This window comes from Barbus barbus, assembly GCF_936440315.1.
Source record: "Barbus barbus genome assembly, chromosome: 23".
Classification (NCBI taxonomy): Eukaryota; Metazoa; Chordata; class Actinopteri; order Cypriniformes; family Cyprinidae; genus Barbus; species Barbus barbus.
The window spans coordinates 28,549,370-28,561,428 of record NC_136751.1 but is presented as its reverse complement, the minus strand read 5'-3'; positions in this window follow the sequence as shown (position 1 = coordinate 28,561,428).

Sequence of the window (12,059 nt, the reverse complement as noted above, 5' to 3'; positions counted from 1 at the left end):
GTTGCAGAGGTCCAGCCATTTCTGGCCAGGCCAGTACGCACGTCCATGATGCTGGAGAGTAGCGGTAGTCCCATGCGATTTCTTGTGTCATCTTTCAAAAGTGAGACCAGGGAAAATGCTCGCTCGACATGGGCATTGGAAACAGGCAGAACAAGAAGTCTTATGGCACCTTGTGCTAATTCCTGGAAACATTTGTTTCCTCCTGCATCTTTAAATGCCTCGACCTCCAGCCAAAACTTGTCAATGTCCTGATCATCAGAGAAGCCTGCTGATGCCACATTCCTCTACTGCGATTCTAATATATCAGTCGAGCATGAGAAAAGATCAGCTGGCAAGTCCTTTACTCCAGGCCTATTTAAAGTGGACATAACGTATTTTGGGCACAGGAGCTCCAGTTTGCACAATATTTCCATTGAAGCAGGTAAGCACAATTGGTACTGCTTTACAAGTTCTTTCAGAAAATCCATACAGCGCGATGCAATTCTCTCCTTCATGTTGGGGGCTAACCTGCTTTCCTTCAGTTGGTCCATAAATGCTTGGTTTGAGAATGCGTCTAGCAGTTGTCATGTACAGTCTTTCCAAGTCTTTAAGCACACTGAGGGTGTTTCCGGTTTCCAACTGAAAACATTTATTCACAGCTTTGATTTCCATCAGAACAGGCTGAAAAAAGTACATGTAAAGGAGATTAGTTTTGTCATCGTACATCTCCATTAATAGTCGAGCAGTATAACAATGCTCTGAACTTGAAGCTATGTTAAAGTGCAGTGTGAGGGCATCTTTTTTTATCTACAATACGGTCAATGCAGTCAGCCATCACAAGCCAACGGGTACAGCTTGGACTTATTAATTTCAGAGGGCAGCCCCCGTTATTAATAGTCTCGTATATATTCTTGTAGTCATACTGCCGCTTTGCTGAATGAGCAAACCAGTTGTTTACACCTATAGGTTTCTCTAGCATTGCTTTATTTGCAACAATGTCAAGTGAATGGCACACACAACGAATAAGCTGTAGGTTTGGCTGCATTTGTTTAAGTAGGGTGAATACGGAATGGTGTTTTCCAAGCATTACGCTGGCACCATCTGTGGCAATGCCCATCATGTTTTTGATCTGCAGGCCGTTCTGGGATATAAAGGCAGCAACAGTGTCTGATATGCCTTTAGCATCAGCGTCTCTCAGCTCCACAAGTCCAAGATATGTACTTACAAACTTGTTGTGTTTTTTTTTAGTGGTATTTCACACAAATAGGGAGAAGTTTGTTCACGGATATGTCAGTGCTTTCATCGAGATACAGATGTTCCCATCTCGTCTTTCAAAATGTCTGACAAATCGTCCACTGCATTTATTGAAGTGTGACAAGCAATGTAAGCAGCGATTCTAATTTCACGGCGCTTTTGGTCATCCTTGATCAGACACTGCCCTGCTGCTCCCGCTGACACAGTAAAAGCTTTAACACTTGGAGCACAGCGCAATTTATGTTTTTTTTTGTGTTAGCATGTTCCTTTAAACCGTTTAACTGTGCTCTGATTTCTGATTAACAGTATTTACAAAATGCCTTTGACTCGTCACCTACCACAGGTGAAATCCATGTTTTCAGAGATGGATCGCTCTCCCATTCTTTTCTGTAGGACTTTCTATATTTACCCCACTTTGGCATGATGAGGATAAAAACACTTACAGCTTTGAACTTTGTGATATTGGCTTAACGAGTACAAGGATTAGCCTACAACAACTGCCAATCAAGATTGAAATCTGATTGGACAGGACTGAGGACTCTCCTGAACCTTATTGGTTAAACTGAACCATATAATTAAAACGTCAACATTACATATTATAGTTCACTGTAAAGTTCATTTGAATGGAAAATTTATAAAATATCATGTTTATAGTAAAAAATAAAAACCCGCCAGTTGCATCAAAAACTAGCCCAATTTTTATCAACCCGCCCAAAGCATTTTTTCCCGGTTAGACGTGACCAAAAGGAGCCCAATTGGGCGGGAACCCGCCCAATCTGGCAACACTGAAGGACACTGTGGTTAAATTTCATTTTCGAAGGAAATATCCTGGAAAAAAAAAATCTGCAAAGTCCCCTATATATTTAGGGATCAATACCAACGTTTTGTACGCGAACGTCATCTCCAGACAACGTAAATGTCACGTGTTTGTTTATCAAATTGCCTTTCTGAAAGGGCTTCTTGTACGGTGGCCGAGAGAGCTCAACGCGCTGCAACTTCAGAAAACACATGCAAATAGAAAAAACACCAGCAAATCAAGAAAACATCTTCATCATTTTGACAGCACATGCAAATTAAGAAACGCTGCAAATCCTCACAACACATGCAAATTAAGAAACGCTGCAAATGCTCACAAAAACACGCTGCATGGACCACAATGGAAATGTTTCAAGGGGACCCAAAAAAAGTGACGGACCAGCTGGGATTTGCTTATTGTGCAGTGGCTATTGGTTGAGTTGTTGGTGAACTGAAAGGTGAGTGTTTTTTTTTTTTGTTGTTGTTGTTTATTTTAACACCCTGATTGCATGATTTCTTTGTCTTTTGGATATTATTAGATTAATAATGACAAATTACACGATTAACATTATTATATAAGATGGCTAACTTAATATCCTCAACTAAATATAATTTCAAGGTTAATGAAAATAAATTTGCAATGCTTCATTAATTGTTGAAACTAGGTCAAAATAAAAATGTCAGTAAGAATAATATTTAAAAATTTATTCAGGCCCTTTTAGTAGGCTAATGAAAGAAAGGACATTTGCATGTGTTGTGAGGATTTGCAACGTTTCTTAATTTGCATGTGTTGTGAGGATTTGCAGCGTTTCTTAATTTGCATGTGTTGTGAGCATTTGCAGCGTTTCTTAATTTGCATGTGTTGTGAGCATTTGCAGCGTTTCTTAATTTGCATGTGTTGTGAGCATTTGCAGCGTTTCTTAATTTGCATGTGTTGTGAGCATTTGCAGCGTTTCTTAATTTGCATGTGTTGTGAGCATTTGCAGCGTTTCTTAATTTGCATGTGTTGTGAGCATTTGCAGCGTTTCTTAATTTGCATGTGTTGTGAGGATTTGCAGCGTTTCTTAATTTGCATGTGTTGTGAGCATTTGCAGCGTTTCTTAATTTGCATGTGTTTCTTAATTTGCATGTGTTCTGAGGATTTGCAGCACACGTGCTGTCAAAATGGTGAAGATATTTTCTTGATTTGCTGCTGTTTTTTTCTATTTGTATGTGTTTTCTGAAGTTGCAGCGCATTGAGCTCTCTCGGCCACCGTATTCTTGGCACTCTTTAAGGCTAATGTTGCTAAAGCTATGCCTGTTTTCACCGATGCTGCCTTCACGTGCTACCAGAATGACGGTAAATAGGAATGTGGTAGTTAAAAATTGCATATGAAAGCAATGTGAAGTCGACCGCTTCAATTTGTCGAGCTCATAATCACAAGTAGGACTTATAAAGTTTGTGATAGCACGCGATGGCACAATGACACCAGCTGTCATTATTTTTACCGCGCTGCGCTCCCCGTCTGTGTAATTCATAAACAATCATTTATTATTCATAGTACAATCAGATGACTGACTTTAAACCGAGTACGTTTTCTGTAAAGATAACAGGTTTGTACTAATAGTGGAATGTTTTTTTTTTTATGCCGGAGGTTGAGCTCTTGAGGCTCCGCCCTCTTCTGAAAAGGGGGCTGGGAGCACCAGCTCATTTGCATTTAAAGGGACAAACTAAATCAGCACGTTTTGGCTCATACCCTAAAAGTGGCAATTTAAACAAGCTGTAAAAATTTATCTGTAGGGTATTTTGAGCTAAAACTTCATATACACACTCTGGGGTTATCAGAGATTTAATTTTCATCTTGTAAAAAGAGGCATAAAAGAGGCCTTTAATTTATTTAAAACTTAGGTCATTTCATTTATTATATAATTTGTTTATTCAGATTTCATTTATTATTAAAGGTTATATTTTGAATTGAGTTTGTCTTTCATTGGCAAATAGTTTTTTTTGTTTGTTTGTTTTTGAGAATTGTAAAAATCTGCTGTGCCCCAGTAAAATCTGAAGTTTGAGTTATAATTTACTTTATTTGTCAGTGTATTCATTTAGATTGATGATCCCGGAATAAAGAAATGAATGCACTTTTGCACTTTAACACTTACCGTGCCATGAATTTTTCTGCCGTTCCAGGCCGGTGTTCTGTTTATTTGTACTACCCTATCAGATTAAAACAGAAGTAAAATTCGACAACGCAAAATGCTACCTGTTACATTATGGTTTATTCTACACCTACCCCAACCCTAAACCTACCCCTTACAGTAATGCAAATACAGTAATTATTGTTGTTCAGCATGAGAAAAATGACACAATATTGATGCGCGCATGCGCAATAAACCCTGGTAGGAAAAACTGATGGGTAGGATAAAATGTCTTCTCGTTTCTCACTTGCTGCCCTGTGCCCTCCCAATTTCCAGCCCCCAAACATGATTTCTCAGTTTAGTATTTCCACTTAAAGCACTGAACGAAACTAAAATATGTTTCTAAATAATATGATGATCTTATTTTAACTAAAACATTATTGGTTCCTGTAGACGGACATTAGAAATATTTTGTACGAAGCAGTCACAGAGAAGCAGACAGGAGAGATGACGAGTCTGAGGGAGGTAAGACTTGATAAACAATCTTCATTCTCAGCCATCAGAGTCAGGTCTCAGACATCAGGTGAAAAGCATTAAATCCCAGGAAAACCTCTGTCAAATCTATTAGCACTAGCCTATTACAGCCAAAATAAACACATTTGTGTGTTGTGTCTTATGAAATTAATATTTATTTAAATGCAACATATTAGAATTGTCTGAGCATATCACTCCAGTCCTCGGGTCTTTACATTTGCTTCCAGTTACATTTAGGATTGATTTTTAAGTTATGTTATTTGTTCATAAATCACTCAATGGCTTACATTGCAGATGTGCTCACTGAATATAAACCTAGCAGATCATTAGGAACGTCAGTTAGAAATACCAAGGGTTCACTCAAAACAAGGAGAGTCTGCTTTTAGCTATTAGTTAGAATCAGCTTCCAGAAGAGATCAGGTGTGCTCCAACAGTAGCCACATTCAGATCCAGACTCAAAACACATCTGTTTAGCTGTGCATTTGCTGATTGAGCACTGTGCTGTATACCACTGATTCCACTCTGTGTATCGATTTACTTTCCCTAGTGCTTGTTGCAGTGTAGGAATAGTGGGTTACACAAGTTTGTATACAGTAGTTCATTGTGATGTAGACTTATTGCACGCAACTGGCTTTCAAGAAAGAAAAGTGATGTGAGTAATGGGGGGCCTGTGCCCCAGTAGAGCTTTAGGTCAACGCCCCATATGATGTTAAATTAAGAACATTTTATTTTATTTCTTTCTGGAAAATGAGCACTGATGAATCATTGCTAATAACAGCAGGGACATTTAATAAGAAAATAAATGTGATAGTATTTTGTTGTTGTTAACATTGAATCTAGGAGTCAGAAAACTCATTTTCTGGGGTCAGTAACCCCAAATCTCTTCAGTCACTCGTCCTAAACTAGCAGGGTTAATGACTGTGTGCCGTCGGACTGACGGACGGAAGCGCTGGGATAATCTGATCCGGGTCTCTCCAGGTCAAACATTAAAGTAATTAATCCTTTTTTGCTCCTGACGGACGGACCGCTGCTCCTCTTCACCTTTCTGTTCCCATTGGCTTCTTTCCCAAACTCCTTTTTATTTCTTCATCTCACAGCAGAGAAATTCTTGGTCACTGTGAGAGAGAGAGAAATAAATCTGGACTTTATGTGAATTAAAGTGTTTTTTGTGGTGGCATTTGAAGGTCTGCAGGGATTATGATGGATTTTGGTCATGTAGAGAAGCGTGAGTGTGGCAGATAAAACACGAACTGATGTAAACCAAAACAAGAAAATACTGTCAGACATCCTCAACATTCATAAAAACTCAACATCAGTGTGATCAGATCGGTTTTACAGTTTTGTAAAACAAAGATTTATTTATTTGTTTATTAGTTTTAAATGTTACTTGTTTGGTTTTTTTTTTTAATTCGGTTTTAATTTTTGAATTTAGATGTATTTTGTTTTTATTTATTGATTTAATTACATTTTTGTTTTTTAGAATGATTTAATTTACTGGTTCATTTAATATTTATTATGTATTTAATATTTGTTTATGTTTCATTTTTATTATTTTATTTTTAGGGTTTTTGAATTTTATTTCAAAAATATTTATTTTATTGATTTTTATTTACACTTATTTTTATATATATAGTTTTATTTAAATAAAATGTATTCCATTTAATTAATATTTATTGTATATGTGTGTATTATTTTTACTTTTTATTTTATTATTTTTATTATACAATTTTATTATATTATATGTAATTTATTATTATCATTTATGTATTTATTATTTTTATTTCAAGTATATTTATTTTTATTGATTGATTTATTTGCTTTTTTTTTTTTTTTTTTTTTAGTGGTTAATTGTTTTTTTTTCCCTTTATTTTTAGTTATGTATTTTCTTATATTATTTCTTTAGTTTTTATCTTTTATTTTATTACATTTTTCAAGAATAATATTTTGACTTCATTGTTCAGAGAATATATCTTGAATTAAGTTCATACAACTCCATTGGCAAATGTCTTTTTTTATTTTTAAACATTTTTAAGGTAATGTTTTAGGCATACTTAAGCTATTTCCTCTGCCTTCCTGAAGTATCGTTACTTGTCTTGGCGTTTGCGTGCTGCTCTGTGGCTTTACAGTTTTTCAGTTTTTTGACAAGCGCTGAAATTGTGCACTTTGACCTTTCAAACCCTTCATAAACTCTCTATTAGATCTTTTATCCACTTCTTTATTTATTTATTGCTCAGCATAAAATCCTGCCTCCAAAAAGCCTCCTGACATCTGTCTCCCTGCAGCTGTCCGCCTGCCAAAAAACAGCAAAATCTCTGTCTTTCTGCAAACGCTCGATCGCTGGGAATTACGCCAGTCATCAGCGTTATGACTGCAGGCCGGACGGGCGGCATGTGGGTCAAAGACATCAGTTAAAAGCAGGTTGAGGGGCTCTTAACCCACTTCTGTGGATTATAGAGTGACAGCGGTTAAAGTCAGGACAGGAGAAGCGGGTTTTGGGTTGAGTGTCTCACGTTCATCTCCTCCTCGGACCCGTGACACACAGGCTTGCTCACAGGCTTAGGAAGATGCTGGATTAGATAAAGCGTCATGTTTGAGTCTTTGTTGTAATGTCAGCTTTACCGTTTACATCTGTTTGCTGTCAAAAAAAAGAATAATTGTATTCAGCAAGGATGCATTAAACTAAATACACAGTAAAGCATTTATAATGTTACAGAAGATTTCTATTTCAAATAAACACTGTTCTTTTGAACTTTCTATTCATCAAAGAATCTTGAAAAAATAAAATATATCACAGTTCCCACAAAAATATTCAGCAGCACAACTGTTTTCAACAGTGATAATAATCAGAAATGTTTCTTGATCAGTAAATCAGTATATTAGAATGATTTCTGAAGGATTGTGTGACACTGAAGACTGGAGTAATGATACTGAAAATACAGCTTTGATCACAGCAATAAATTACATTTTAACACATATTCACAGAGAAAACACTTATTTTAAATTGTAATAATATTTCAGATTTTTTATTCAGATTTGAGATTATTTGTTTAAAAAATAAACATAAAAAAATTCTGTACAGTATATTAAAGACGTGTTTTTTTCCTAGCATTTCTATTCTAAATATTTTAACAATGGTTTATAATCACCATACTTGCAGGAAAGGAGAAGAGTATACTAAACTTTATGTATACTTTATGTTTATGTATACTAACCTTTGCCAGCAAAAGTAGCAAATTAATCAGATATATTCCTTATGGAATGACATGTCATAAGTGGAAAAAAACAAATAAATGTTTCTGTATGTAGACCACAAAATGTACAAAGTATATCAATATCATAGTTAAATCTGTTTACACTGAAATAATTACTGCGGTAATATTTATAAACGAGAGATTTATGATTAAATATTTATGAGATAATTTCCATATTTTATGCCATTTCAAACATCAACACAACTATTCCAGGTTTTTATTTACCCTTGCTTTGCAAACAAGCAGAGATTACGCAGTTACGAGGTTTAGTCACAAGCGTTTTAAAATGCTTTTCATTGGTTAAGTGTTTGTAAAAACCCAGAACAGACATAAAGATGACCAATAGCACTGATTAAAAAAGTGATTAAATATAGAGATAAGAAGTTTTTGCCTGACAGCTATGTAGCGTATATGTTTATTTATTTATTTTAATTGAATAATTTCCTCGGCACAGTGGTTGGGAAACACTATCTAGTAGATCTAGTGGTGACATGTAAACTAAGGTTAATAGTTGGTTACTGTTTAGTTTTATATACAGCCAATTCATCACAATATCAGTAAGTATTTACAAATGCTTTAAACCCTACTGAAGTTCTTTCAGTGTAAATCTAACCTTGTTTCACCAGGATGGCTGTCAGAGCTGCTGGTTTGATCCAAACATTTTTAGCAGTCAGAGGATGAAGGACCTTCAGTAACCCTCAGAAAATCATGAAAGACAAAAGAAAGCGAGATGGGGGACAAAATAACTGCCTTTTTCTCTTTGTATCAATCTAATGAGACACATACACTGTCCCACTCCATCAGAACCAACACATATTAGACACATTCTTTTACAAACACATTCTTTTCTTCTCTTAGACACACTCATTAACCAAAAATAAAGCATCAGCAGGTGTTGACATTTCCCAACAGCACAGCAGTAATGACTTTACGAACTATTTTACTTCCAAGATCAATACTATTAGATTAAGTTGTAACCATGCAGCCGTCAGCTACAGTATCGCATCAGATAGTGCACTATAGATCCCCTGAGGAACAATTCCACTCATTCTCTACTATAGGAGATGAAGAATTGTTTAAACTTTTAAAATTATCTAAACCAACAACATGTATGTTAGACCCTATTCCATCTAAGCTCCTAAAAGAGATGCTTCCAGAAGTTATAGATCCTCTTTTGGCTATTATTAATTTGTCACTGTCATTAGGATATGTCCCCAAAACCTTCAGATTGGCTGTTATTAAGCCTCTCATTAAAAAAACACAACTTGAGCCCAAAGATCTAGTTAATTACAGACCAATCTCGAATCTCCCTTTTCTGTCAAAGATACTAGAAAAGGTAGTATCATCACAATTATATTCCTTCTTGGAGAAGGAATTCCAGTCAGGATTTAGACCGTTATATAGTACTGAGACTGATCTCATTAGAGTCACAAATGACCTGCTCTTATCATCTGATCGTGGTTGTATCTCTCTTATTAGTGCTACTGGATCTTAGCGCTGCGTTCGATACTATCGACCACAACATTCTTTTGAATAGACTAGAAAACTTTGTTGGCATTAGTGGAAGTGCCTTAGAATGGTTCAAATCGTACTTATCTGACCGCCATCAATTCGTAGCAGTGAATGAAAAGGTATCATATCGATCACAAGTGCAGTATGGAGTACCTCAAGGCTCAGTACTAGGGACGTTACTTTTCACGCTTTAAATGTTACCCTTGGGAAAACACGGTGGAAACATCAGGAAAAACACAGTGTTAGTTTTCACTGTTATGCTGATGATACTCATCTCTATATTTCTTCACGGCCCGGTATAAAAAACTGGATGAGTAATTTCCTACTGCTAAATTCTGAAAAAAGAGAGGTGTTAATTATCGGGCCTAAAACACCCACATGTAATAACTAAGAACACTGTCTAACACTTGATGGCTGCTCTATAAATTCTTCGTCATCAGTTAGGAACCTAGGTGGGCTATTTGATAGCAATCTTTCCTTTGACAGCCACGTTTCTAGCATCTGTAAAACTGCATTTTTTCATCTTAAAATATATATCTAAATAGAGACCTCTGCTCTCAAAGTCAAATGCAGAAATGTTAATTCATGCATTTATGACCTCAAGGTTAGATTATTGTAATGCTTTAGTGGGTGGTTGTTCTGCATGCTTAATAAACAAACTCCAGATGCAAAATGCAGCAGCTAGAGTACTTACTAGAACCAGGAAGTATGACCACATTAGCCTGGTTCTGTCAACACTGCACTGGCCCCCTTTTAAACATCATACAGATTTTAAAATCTTGTTAATTACTTATAAAGCCCTGAATGGTTTAGCTCCTCAGTATTTGAGCGAGCTCTTATCGCATTATAGTCCTCCACGTCCACTGCGTTCTCAAAACTCTGGCCGTTTGATAATACCTAGAATATCAAAATCAACTGTGGGCGGCAGATCCTTTTCCTATTTAGTGCCCAAACTCTGGAACAATCTACCTAACACTATTCAGGTGGCAGACACATTCTGTCAGTTTAAATCTAGATTAAAGACCCATCTCTTTAACCTGGCGTACACAAAACACACTAATACGCTTCTAATATTCAAATCTGTTAAAGGATTGTTAGGCTGCATTAATTAGGTCAACCAGAAACGGGAACACTTCCCAAAACACCCAATGTACTTTTTACATCATAAGAATGGCATCTATGCTAATATTAGTCTGTTTTCTTTATTCCGAGATCACCGTAGCCACCCGGATCCAGTCCAGACAGTGGATCAGCACCTAGAGATGACCTCTACAGCCCTGAACATCAGGGCTTTTTTTTTCTCCATTCTGTCACAGATGGAGCTTTGGTTCCTTGCCGCCATCGCCTCTGGCTTGCTTAGTTGGGGACACTTAATTTCCAGCGATATCGGCGACTTGATTGCACAGATACTATTTAAACTGAACTGAGCTGGACGATGCCATCACTGAATTCAATAATGAAATGCCCTTAACTGAAAATTGAGTGTTTAATCTTGTCATTTTACATTATTGACAAACTATTTTCCTATTTTGATATTGGAAAGTTGCTTTGACACAATCTGTGTTGTTAAAAACGCTATATAAATAAAGGTGACTGGACTTGACTTGACATTCTGATACTAGAAGACCAGAAAGACTTCTATTATTATTAACAGAGGCCGTTATATCGACCCAACAGGAAACACACGACTGTTTCTCATTTCACACGCAAAGAGGTCAGCCAATCACAACAGAGCTCATTTACATATACAAGTCTTAAAGAAGAGTTGAGACTTTTGTGATGGAAGAAAACAGATAACTGAGGTTTGAAAAAGTTCAAAGAGCTGTGAGCGTGGAAAGGGCAGAGACAAATAATGGAGGCCGTGACTCGTGATCGCACACACACCGGCCGTCTGATAGAGAGATGATGATGATGATGATGGTGTCAGACGCGCGTCATTCAGACCCTTTGAAGACACTGAAACAACAAAGACTCTGAACGACATCCTTCATTACAGGAACAGAACAACAATGAATGACCTTTTTTCTTTTCCTTTTTCAGATTCATGAGGTGGTATGACTGACGAGAGTCGACCAACCAGAACACAGCTCGACAGACACAGACACGCCCACAGTGTGATGTAATTTACATAATTCCTGCATAATAAGGACAATCAGAATAGTCCAGTTTCCACAGAAACACACTGAAATTCTTAGAAGCTGCGTAACAACACCCTAGCAACCAACCAAACATGCAGGTGAGTGTAAACAGGCTCAGATTTTCTGCACACAGTGACAGCGGTTTGACAGATCCCAGATCAGCCCTGGAGACTCCATGAACCTGTCAAAGGTCTTCGAGAGCTCGTCTGGTGTCTGATGACAGGAGGAGTTTCCACTGCGCTCTGGAGGTGTGTTTGCTGCACACACGCTCTTGTTTGCAGTTTCTCTTGCTGTCTGTTTTCTGGTGTTGTCTGTTTTTAGAGCGCTAGAGATACGGCTGTCTCTGTCTGACTGACCACCAACAACAGCTTCAGCGAGCCCATGGGTGTCTTATTTAGAAAATTTATACAATTTTCCACAAATAGGTTTCAAATTAGTTTTTTATTACTGTTTTTAAACCAATAGAGCGCTGCAGTGATTA